The 12,120-nt window shown below is 42.8% G+C and overlaps 1 long non-coding RNA gene across 9 annotated transcripts; it reads right to left on the reverse strand.

The window, feature by feature from the left end:
- Positions 1-467: 467 nt before the first annotated feature.
- On the reverse strand, positions 468-11,778 carry LOC123144566 (uncharacterized). 9 transcript variants are annotated; one of them, XR_006471703.1, is made up of 7 exons: positions 11,190-11,778; positions 10,937-11,064; positions 4,773-5,019; positions 4,166-4,267; positions 3,211-3,313; positions 1,431-1,463; positions 468-1,104 (listed from the first exon to the last, which is right to left on the reverse strand). It is a non-coding gene; the product is annotated as an uncharacterized lncRNA (long non-coding RNA). The 9 variants fall into 9 exon arrangements; XR_006471704.1 differs by having other exon boundaries at positions 1,431-1,565; XR_006471705.1 differs by having other exon boundaries at positions 468-1,565; positions 10,937-11,033.
- Between the last annotated feature and the right edge of the window lie 342 nt (positions 11,779-12,120).

Below are 12,120 nucleotides of genomic sequence, written 5' to 3' on the forward strand. Positions count from 1 at the left end.
TTTTTCGTGTTTTTTTAACTCAAATTTTCGTTGAGCGGGTTTGTACCGAGCATTGTTTCATCACTGTTCGCAAATGATAGTATGAACTGAGCTCTTTTGCAGGTTTGTACTGAGCATTGTTCAGTACGAACTCATGTGTTGAGCATTGTTCGCAAATGATAATACGAACTCATGTCCGTGAAGATCATTTAGCACTAGTAATATATGAACTCCTTATTTTTTCCTCAGTGCAATTGGCTAAGGGTTCTTTTTTGTTCTAACTTGCCACGTTTATAAATTTGAATGTTTCAAAATTGGCCAAGAATTTGAACTATTCACCAATATCACAGACGAGCGAGAGAAGTAACAGGTGTACTTACTGGTTAGTAATACATGAACGCCTAGGTAGTTATACATGACCTCAGAACATAAACTTCATTGAGCACTTGAAACACATAACATACAAGAATGAGGTGCGAAGCTGCGAATGCTGATGGATCAACACTTCAGATTTTGCAAGCACTTGACAGTTCAATGTCAAAAGAACATCCACACATCCACGAACTTTATAGAGGACACACTTAAGTTCAACTGGTAGAAATACAAGTTGTGTAGCCCTCGTCAGCAACACAAAAATCTGTAGAAAAATGTACCCATTCTCATGGGCATATCAACAAGTATGTTCAGAGCAAAATGTCTTCTGCCCTTCTCCATAGAGAAACCACTCGAGTTCCTCTTCTTTTCCTCCTTGATGAGCCACTTAGACTTGAATTCGTACTGGCTGTCCACATCCAACAGCTTCCATGAGACGAAGTTGTGGTCGAGAGGCCACAGGCTTGGGCGTTTCCTCAGCAACTCGTGCACCGTCCTGGGATGCGTTTGAGGTGAGACGCCCGCAAGACCACACACAGACAACGCCGAAACGCCAAGCATAGCCGCGACCACGCACACACGAACACAAGACACACATATGCGCTGTGAGCGACTCAATGAAGACGTGCATCTACATGGTCACATGGATGCGCGTGGAAGGTGCAGCCCACAGTCGGCGGTGGTCAGTTCGAAGGCGGGGAATCAACAAGGTCGCGACAGGAAATCAGCACGGCGGTGGCAACATATTCAGACCTGTCAATTGTTAAGACGAATATGAGAGTTCAGAGCCAACTTCTTGTTTAGTATCAACATATTCAGAGTGAACTTAGATGCCCACATTATAGCATGAGTTCATGGCAGAAAAAGGTGATACTCAAGATATTGAACTAAACTAAAATTATATATTGAACTTAACTAAAATAAGAATTAAACAGAAAATTATATATTGTGGAGTAACACACACAAACCGAACCGTGATCAAGAGTGTGACGATCCATGAACCTGCCCCGATGATGTTTTTGAACTTCATATTTCAGCAAGAAATATATTGAATAAAAATCTACGAGAAAGAAACTTACAACAAATTTTGTTGAAGCGCCACCTGAGAACTCCTATAGGTCATACAGAAGATAAACAAAAGATGAGTTTAGTGTGGTGGAGCTGGTGCATTACAGCGACCTCGCCAGAGATGCAACACCCCAACACGCGAGCACCTCACATATATATGGGAACAGTGTTAGACTGCTATATTGAACTCACATATTGTATTTTCAACATAGAACTACTCATTTTTTATTTTTTTGAACTTCTATATTGAACTCTTTTTAGAGGTATGCCCGTGAGCTTCCCAACTTTTCTATTTTTGAATGAATCAATGGGGGTGTACCTTTTCTTCCTATTTTGTTTTTACCATGAACTTGCCAGGTTTTGGAGTTCGAACTTACTATGTGATTTTTTTCGAACTTTTCCAAGTTTTTATTTAAATTCGTAGAGATCAGCAAATTGTTTTCTTATATAGGTCTCAATGAAACGCCTTTTAACTTTCTTTTTGTACATCTTTTCTGGTTTCTGGTCTTAATCTTATTTCCCAACAATTTGTTTTTTGAACTGGTGTAAATTCATGTTGAGATAATTAGATTTATGCCCCTAGTTGTGTCCCACTCGTCCGTTTTACCCCTAATTCCCAAAAGTCACTGGTTCTGTCCAAGTCACTTTGCTCCTATTATGCTTTTGCCCTTTGACCGTTTGACCATCAGTTTGAAAACTTCATAACTAATTCATACTAAATCAGAAAAATGCAAATAAGATACCAAAATGTTTTAAAAAACATCACCTATGTGTCAGTGTCATTTGCATTCATGAAAAAAGTGTTGGAAAGTGCCCATCCGAGTTTTAGCTCTTATGCTACCACCATGAATAGTAAAATCTAAAAAAGTTCAAAAAAATTTAAAAAAATTGGTGGCAAAGAATGGCAAATGTTTTAAGTGCCTGCCAAGTTTCATCAGGGAATAACATTCGTGGGTGCCGTGACAAAAAAAACAATCAGCACTCCAAAATAGATTTTTTTTTGCCACGACTTCCATGAATGTCGTTCCCTAATGAAACTTGGCAAGCACTTAGAACATTTGTTGTTCTTCGCCACCATATTTTTTGTAATTTTTTTGAATTTTTTTAGGGTTCACTATTCATGGTGGTATCAAAAGAGCTAAAACTCGGATGTGCACTTTCCAACACTTTTTTCATGAATGCAAATGACATTGACATATAGGCGATGTTTTTCTAAACATTTTGGTATCTTATTTGCATTTTTCTGATTCAGTATGAATTAGTTATGAAGTTTTCAAACTGACGGTCAAACGGTCAAAGGGCAAAAGCATAAGAGGAGCAAAGTGACTTGAACAGAACCGGTGACTTTTGGGAATTAGGGGTAAAACCATTTATGTTTGACCTTACTAGCTCTTGGTCAGAATAACTCAAGAACGAGATGGAACTAGAGAAATATGACAGGTCAAATATGGCAAAAAAGTGCAAATCAAACTGTTTGTCGGATGGGCAAATGTACAAGTTCACATAAAAAGAACAAGTTCATGTACAGTAATATAGAAGTACACAAAGATACCTAAATATAATTTATGTACTTTGAAATAGTTTGTTTTACTTCCAAAATACTTCATTTGTTTTGAAATATGAACTTCTATATTTATTTCCTTAGAACTTATAACAGAGTATGCAGCACAATTATGCTTCATATTTGAACTTCTATATTTATTTCCTTAGAATTATGCTGCATGCTCACACAACATCAGACCCAATTTCTGAACTTGCAAGACAATAGCGGTAGTGAATATTTTTTATTACCTTCTTTGTAGAGGTAGCATTAAGAACACTAGGTAATAGCTAGGAGCTAACAGGAGGTGCACCAACAGCTAGTGGCAGTAGGTCGAGGTCGTCCTGGATGCTGCTGGAAACGAGAAGCGGACGAAGGTCAAGGTCGCCCTAGTTTCAAAAATATCACACAACCAAGTACTGATCCAAATCAATCATTGTTCATATCTCCAAATCTAGTGCAAAAAATTAGAAGCTACTGTGTAAAAAATCTATGTTGATTTACTCCAAAACACAAAAAATGTGAAGAGAATATTCATCGCACACTTTTGGTCTGCACCACAATGTTCCTAGAACTGTACACGTTTCAGAACTGAAAGAAATTTATGATTATAATGATGAATTGGCCATCAAGCATGGCACGAGGAGCTCGAACGGAGAAGCTAGGAAGAGCTGGACTGGTGTGAGTCCTATAGCTGGACAGGGATGCGAAAGGCGACACCGGAGGACTACGGCATCGGTGTCAACAGCGTTGCCCTACTGGATCCAGCGGGTGGCTTCTCCGGGGGCGCGAGGCATCGGGGGATGCCAAAATTAACAAAGGTAATTGCTAAGTATGTATCAAAATGGGAAGGAAGAAAAATGGAACTTATAGCTCAAAATTGATCTTGAATAGTGATGTCAACTAGTACTACAGAAAGTTCTGGTCAGTCCAGTAACTTATTAAGTGGTAAGTCGGTAAGAGGACTAGCATTCATATCTGTTGGAAAAAAATATCCAAGTTGGCATGGTTTCTGTTGAACTGAGGCTTTGTGCTGAAACTGAACCATGCTTGGAAGCCTTATGCTGAATAAAACAAAATTTGGACATATAATACATACTGAATCACAGCTTTTTGCTTCTTTTTTGTATGAATTGCTCGTATAATACACACTGAATCACTATTTATTTTATTAACAAATTGCATTATACTATTGAGAGAATGTACCTTTCAGCAGCAATGCATTGAACCTCAAAAAACTCAAGATTTGTACCTCGACACACCTTTCTTCTCCAATGTCACTACCATCGTAACATAAAATAGAGAAACCTGGAGCATCAGTGGGTTAAACACATGCAGCAACATCAAAAGAGGAACACTATATATCATACATCATTTTTATTTTTATTTCTCTTGTTCAATCATGCACCCAAAAAATTAAAACACAACAAAATATCAGTTGTTTGGCTCCCAAACCTCCTATATATTTTTTTAACTGGTGTATCATTGAACTGTTGTAATACATAGTTACATACTACATCTAGGTGATATCTCTGTACTTGCAAAGTTATTGAAGGTGAACTACGTACGGATTCATTAAACTTTCAAGCAAAATCACACGAGCATCACAAATGCTACCAGCGATGGTTCAGAATAATTGAGAACACAAGTTCAATAACATAGTCACTTCAGTAGCACACACACAAGCAAGCAAGGTTGAATTATCACACAAGTTCAGTAACATAGTCACTTCATTAGCATACAGTGGAGAACAATCTCTCCTCTGAAAATAAGAAGAATAGAAACAAGCTGCAGTTGAGATAAAGAAGCATACCAGCGAGATTGAGGACGGAGGCATGGGAGATAGATCATCCGCCGTTGCTGCTGTACACACGTTGCCAATTAAAAAGGATGAACTTCAATAGATGGAGAAGAAGGACGGCCAACGAGCCAGCAGTTGCCAGGGGAAGAAGGCCACACAAGAGGAAGAACGACCACTGAGAGCAATGGGCAGCGCCACGGCGGTGTTCATGACGGCGGAAAGCAGATGGGCCGATTGTTTAAGTGCTTCCCAAGATCCCCTGCAACAACGAAGTCATAGCACATTAGCACTCTAGAAATGCATGTAAACATGTACGTGTTCAACATATGTTCAAAATTCAACTTATACAAACTAGCTTCTACTGAATTCAGCAGCGCCAGCTTGTACTCTCCATACTACAAAAAGCTCATTATCTAGAAGAAATACATCAGTTTAAATATACTTACCATAGTAGTAAAGTGTCGTGAATATATAGAGTCCGATCTAGCAGAGACATTGTTAGCTATTTTCCCTGAACTGTCGGGCATGAAAAGTGTAGTGGCAGAACATATTTTTTTGTCTAAATTCACGAATGCCAACTTTCCTACTTGTGAACACAACTAAATAATGTTGCAAGTATGTAACAACAAGACATGAACTAGCCTCCACGCCTAAGGCCTAAGCACTCTTTTCTGGAGTTAGAAAAATGGTGTCTGATTAGCATCACTATACAACAAAAGGAAGAACAACCCATCCATCTATCACTGTACAAATAAATACAGAAACACAAAAGCTTCTACATATTTTTTAGTTTTTCGCTCGTACATAAAAAGATTGGATCATACAATAGTTTAGGACCGCATCATATGTATCAAGCGAGCTAGTAGTTCAAAATGCATCAATTGAATACCACATGCATCACGCTTGTGAAAATGAAAATTCAGAAAAAGAACATTTTCCTCAAGAATCAGAAGCACACAGTAAAATCCATCGAGTAATTCCTACAACCTTTTTATAACTCCATAAAAAGTTTGTCAGCGGCATTCCAACGAATACTTGCTGTGCATCTCTACTAACTAGAGGTAAAAGCGGCAATGGCTTAAAATATAAATCTCCAAATAAAGATACAACAAAAGGATAGAAGGAATTAGTAGACCTTGACGATACTGTACGCGACACTACGCTTTGTGAGCTTGTCGCGTCGGTGCGCAAGAATAAGTCTAACTCAGCAAAGAAAAGAGGGCGCTCTTCTAAGAAGGCGAAGGTCTCTAAACAAAAAATTGGTTCAGCATGAGAGGCATGTTTTGGAATAGCAGAGGTCTTGGTGACTTGGCTAAACACAAACACATTGCCGATTGCGTAAAGGATCATGTGTTGGACTTTGTAGCTATCACCGAGTCGGGCAAACGTGATTTTCCAACACGTACTCTCGACCACTTTTCAAGTGGTTTGGACTACGAATGGCACGTACTGCCGCCGACCGGGAGGTCCAGTGGAATATTGCTAGGTATTAACTCTACTTACTTGTAACTATTGTCCACGTCAAAGGGGGATTATCATATTAAATTCCACCTTCGAAACAAGTCCGACAACTTCCTTTGGAGTTTGGTGGCTGTATATGGCGCCGCTCAAGAGGAGTTTAAGTCTGCATTTCTAAAAGAACTTGTTAATACCTGTCGAGACAATCCTCACCCCATGTTTATTTGGGGGGATTTTAATATCCTTCGATATGAGCAGGAAAAAAACAATGACCGGTTTGACACTAGGTGGCCTTTCCTCTTTAATGTTGTTATTGACAGCCTGGATCTGAGGGAGATCACGATGTCTGGCCGTCAGTATACCTGGGCCAATAACCGATCAGTGCCAACATTTAAAAAACTTGACCGAGTGCTAGTTACCACCGACTGGGAATATAAATACCCCCTAGCATCGGTTCGGGCTCTAGAACGTATTGAGGCCTTATCGGATCACGCTCCTTTGCTAACCGATTTTGGACAACCAATCCCACGTTCTAACCGTCACCAGTTTAAATTTGAACTGGGTTGGCTCACTAGAGAGGGATTTCATGACCTTGTTAAGAAAGTGTGGGCGCGCCAACCTCATGGTAACACGCCCATTCAACGATGGAACAATCGAATTCGCGCCTTGCGCCGATTCCTTTTTGGATGGGCCAAGCATACTGCTGGCATTTACAAAAAAGAAAAACTGCGACTATCTACCTTAATCGATTCCCTTGATAAAATAGCGGAGGTCAGGCCTCTGACTGCTGTTGAGATTGAGCAAAAAAGAAATCTAAATGAGCAGATTGCCCGCCTATTACACGAGGAAGAGATTAAATGGTACCAACGTTGCAAGGCGGATTCGCTTGTGCAAGGTGATGATAATATGAAATACTTTCAAATGCTTGCCAATGGCAGACATAGAAAGAAACGCATATTCGCCCTTGACTAGGAGGAAGGCCGAATTGAGGGGGACGCACCACTTAGAACTTTCATTACCAAGTATTACAAGGAGCTTTTTGGACCTTCAGCTGAAACAAATTTTCAGCTGGATGAATCTGTTACTCATGACATCCCTCAAGTTATGGAAGCGGAAAATGAATTCCTAACCTCCCCGTTCTCTGAGGAGGAAATTCGAACCGCTGTGTTCCAAATGGAACACAACAAAGCTCCGGGCCCGGATGGCTTTCCCGCAGAGTTCTATCAATGTTTTTGGGACGTGATTAAGGCAGACTTGGTTCCGTTGTTTCACCAACTGCATACCGAAGACCTTGATATTTCTCGTTTAAACTTTGGGGAAATTATCCTATTGCCCAAGATTAAGAAGGCTAATCGTATTCAACAATATTGACCGATTTGCCTTCTGAATGTAAGTTTTAAAATCTTTACGAAGGTCGCTACTAATCGGTTGAACGGGGTGGCTGACCATGTCGTAAAGCCCACTCAAACAGCATTTATGCAAGGCCGCAACATATTAGATGGAGTGGTCGTTCTGCACGAAACTGTACATGAGTTTCACCGGAAAAAGTTGAATGGTGTCATTCTTAAAATAGATTTTGAAAAAGCCTACGATAAAGTTAAGTGTCCCTTTCTGTTGCAAACTTTGCGCATGAAGGGGTTTTCACCAAAATGGTGTCGTTGGGTAGAGAGCTTTGTTTCTGGAGGCAGTGTGGCCATAAAAGTTAATGATGACGTTGGCAACTATTTTCAGACAAGGAAGGGGCTTTGCCAAGGGGACCCCGCCTCTCCTATTTTGTTTAATATTGTGGCCGACATGCTAGCTACCCTTGTTGAGCGGGCTAAGCTGGACGGTCAAATCAGTGGTGTGATTCCACACTTGGTAGAAGATGGACTATCTATTCTACAATATGCGGATGACACTATCCTTTTCTTGGATCACGATCTAGACAAGGCAAGAAATCTCAAGTTGCTCTTATGTGCTTTTGAGGAACTTTCTGGTCTCAAAATCAATTTTCATAAGAGCGAACTCTTTTACTTTGGTGATGCTGCAGAATCAGCACCTGAGTATGCTGAGATTTTTGTATGTCAGCTCGGGCAGTTTCCGATTCAATATCTGGGTATTCCTATACACTATCGGCGTTTAACTATCGCTGAGTGGAAGTATGTGGAAGAGAGACTTGAGAAACGTCTAGCCAGTTGGAAGGCCAAACTCTTGTCTTACGGGGGACGTTTGATCTTGATCAATTCTGTCCTAAGCAACATGGTTCTATATATGTTGTCATTCTTCCACCTACCGAAAGGGGTTCTCCAGCGACTAGACTACTTTAGATCCAGATTTTTTTGGCAGTGCAATAATGAATCCAAGAAATATCGACTGGCTAGGTGGAGCGTATTATGCAGACCTAAGAGTCAATGGGGGCTGGGAATTCAAGACCTTGAGATAAAAATATTGCTCTTCTCAGCAAGTGGGTTTACAAATTACTCTCTGAGAATGGGGTATGGCAGGAAATCATTCGCAACAAGTATGTGGGATCCAATGCCATTTCTCAAGTTCATTGGAAACCCGGGGATTCGCATTTTTGGAGTGGCGTGATGAAGGCCAAGGAATTCTTTTTCCAATTCGGGACCTTCTCGGTTAGGGATGTTTCTCAGGTTCGATTCTGGGAAGACACCTGGCTAGGGAACAACCCACTAATGGTGCAATATCCGAGCTTGTACAGGATTGTCAGACATAAATTTGTCACGATCAAACAAGTTTTAGGACAACAAAACCCTGATATTTCTTTCCGTAGGGACCTTCTTGGCCCTCGCCTGGCAGCATGGAATGAATTACTCACTCGTCTGGAGGACATTCAACTGTCAGGTGAGCCGGACGTCTTTCGATGGAACTTGCATCAGAATGGCAAATTTTCTGTCAAATCCATGTATGATGCAATGGTTCATTGTGATGTTCCAGTTGATAACAGGAAATTGTGGAAGCTCAAAATTCCTCTAAGAGTGAAGATTTTCCTCTGGTTTTTACATAGAGGAGTCATTCTAACTAGAGATAATTTGGCACGACGAAACTGGCATGGTTCTAAGACATGTGTCTTTTGCCAACATGACGAGACTATTAGACACTTATTTTTCGAGTGCAAATTCGCTCGGGCAGTTTGGGCCATAGTTCAGGTAGCTTCTAATTTATACCCACCACGTATTGATAAACAATTTTCTGCACATATTCTTGTGGGAGCGGCGGCCTTATGCTGGGCATTGTTGCTTACCAGGAATGATGTGATCTTCAATAACAAATGTGTCTCATCTCCTATCCAGGTTATTCATGTTTGTACACGATGGCTCCGTACTTGGTCTATCCTGCAGAGGCCGGAGGACAGGGACCTTTTTATGATGGCGTCTACACGGCTGGAGCATTCGGCCAGGGAGGTTTTCTACCCCCATGGATGGCGGTGTGATCTACGGATAGGATCTACCGCACCTTAGCCTCGACAATTTATTTGCTTCGCTTTGTACCGAATTATTTTTATTATTCTTAGGGCACTCTCGACTTTTTGGCTGTGTGCATCTAGCTAGGCAGAGGTCGGGCTTTCTTTCGATGCGATCGTATCACCTCGATATATCTATTCAATCAAAAGTCCTTTATCGAAAAAACAACCTAGTAGACGGGAAAATCAGCCGATGATGAAGCGAGCTAGCAATCAGTCATGAAGATGCTCTTTTTTGGCTCAGTAAGCTTGACAGGGGAGGAGCTGTACTTGTTGCAACATCACTACTTGAACTGGTGTGAGTACTAAACCTAGGCGGACGGGGCAGGAGGGAGACGGTCGGGTGCTTCGCAAGGAGTAGGCAAGAGGAGGGGGCATCTGGAGGACGTGCTTGGAGCGCCGCGCGCTGCCGGATGGTGGCTGGAGGAGTGTGGCAGCTGGGCAGTGCGGCGATTCGGATGCTAGCTCGTAGTCCAGCGAAGGAATAGGGTAGCCTCGTAGAGATGGTTGGAACCGAAGCCATGCTGCAGGGAGGCCGGCGGCGGCACTCGGGACAGAGAAGCCAACTGAGGTCCACGTGTGAGGTCGGAGGTTGCGGATCCCAGGCGTGCAGCAACGGGTGGAGGTCGGAGCCAGTGGATGCTCGAGCATGGGCAAATCCTTGAACTTGGCGTACACCAGTAGTAGCACTTACTGGTTCTCCGCCACCTAAAATGCAGAACACATGGAAAATAAGAATTGCACTTATCCAAAATTAGATTCTGAACTGAGTGTGTCACTTGTGTGTGATCATTCCTTGTGAATATTCCATCAAACAGGTTTGGTGTCACTTGATGCAAGAACACAAAACAAGCATACGGAAAGCTATAGTTCTTTCATTCAGCTATTTTCTGAACTGAGCAGTGCATTTCTCCCTCTCAACATCTGAAAAATTCCAATTATCTGATGGTAACTATACTTGAACTCTGAACTACTATTGTACCTATTTTTTGAACTATTTTAGTTACTGTAGTTTTTGTGGTCTAGGCCCTAAACCACAATATGTGTTTCTATTTTTTGTTTAACGAACTGTAGAATTTTTTTGAACCGAACTGCTACTGCAGTGTATAGATATCTAAGTGAATTATTTTCCATCAACTAACTGATTTCACTTTTTATGTTGAACTGCTACAAATCTATTTTTGCTAGCAACTGAAAAAGCCTACAAAGGTGTACATAGTTATAGCAAATCCTATGAGAGGCATTTTGATCATACCCATTTTGATGATTTGTTGTGTCAACATGTGGATAGGAAAACCACCACTGCATAATGAGCAATTGATCAATTTCTCCTTTTGCTCACTTCTTTGTCCCTGCCTCAAGCGAAACTAGATTTGACATTAGCTACAAACGAACATGAACATATCAAAACTAGTAGGCGAGTGCACTGAGACATTTTAGCAAACACATGGCATGCACTCAGCAAAAGCTTATGAAGTGAAGAACAATGAAGGGGGGTGGGTAGGGACCTGGGAGCTGCGACGAGTGAACGGCCTGGGGCGGCCGGGTTGGACTGCTGGTCGCAGTGGCGGCGAACCCAACGCCATGGCCACACCGGGATGAGAGGCAACCAGAAGGAGGTAGAGGGGCGTGTCCACGGCGGAGACATTGAACGGCTTGTGGTCGCACGTTCAACTGCCTGCACGCGGTGGGGAAGAGGGCCGGACGACGCGCGCTGGGGAGGGAGGTCGTGGCGGCGACACGCTGGGGGAGGGGGTGTGGCGGCGCCGCATCGGGGAGGGTGGTCGTGGAGACGGCCCGTCGGGGAGGGTGGTCGTGGTGGCGCCGGCGTCCAGCGGGGCGGGGAGAGAGGCGGCGTCCGGCGGCATGGGAGAGGGAGGCCGCGTTCGGCGGCGCGGGGGAGGAAGGTGGCGTCCGGCGGCACAGGGGAGGGAGGCGGCATCCGGCGACGCGGGGGAGGGAGGCGTCGTCCGGTGGCGCGGGGGAGGGAGGCGGCGTCCGGCAGCGCGAGGGAGGGAGGTGGCGGCTGGCGGCATGGGGGAAGGTGGAGGCAGGCGCTCGTGATGGAGAAGGCCAGGGGGTTGAGCAGATGCAAGAGGTCCGGTGGGCTTTGGACAGACGGATCGCCTCCTCTATATAGGGCGCGAGGGTAACAGAATATTATTCTGTTACTAGTAACAGAATATTGGGCTTTGGACAGACGGATCGCCTCCTCTATATAGGGCGCGAGGGTAACAGAATATTATTCTATTACTAGTAATAGAATAGTCTAGCCCTATATATATATATATATATATATAGATCCCGAAACAAAACTCAAAGACAGATCATACTAAAACTTTATTCTACTAGGATCAAAGTAAGAAACACGATTAAGGTAAAGGTGTGATGGTCATATGATACCGGGGCACCTTCCCCAAGCTTGGCAGTTGCCAAGGG

The sequence above is a fragment of the Triticum aestivum genome, chromosome 6D, assembly GCF_018294505.1.
Source record: "Triticum aestivum cultivar Chinese Spring chromosome 6D, IWGSC CS RefSeq v2.1, whole genome shotgun sequence".
Classification (NCBI taxonomy): Eukaryota; Viridiplantae; Streptophyta; class Magnoliopsida; order Poales; family Poaceae; genus Triticum; species Triticum aestivum.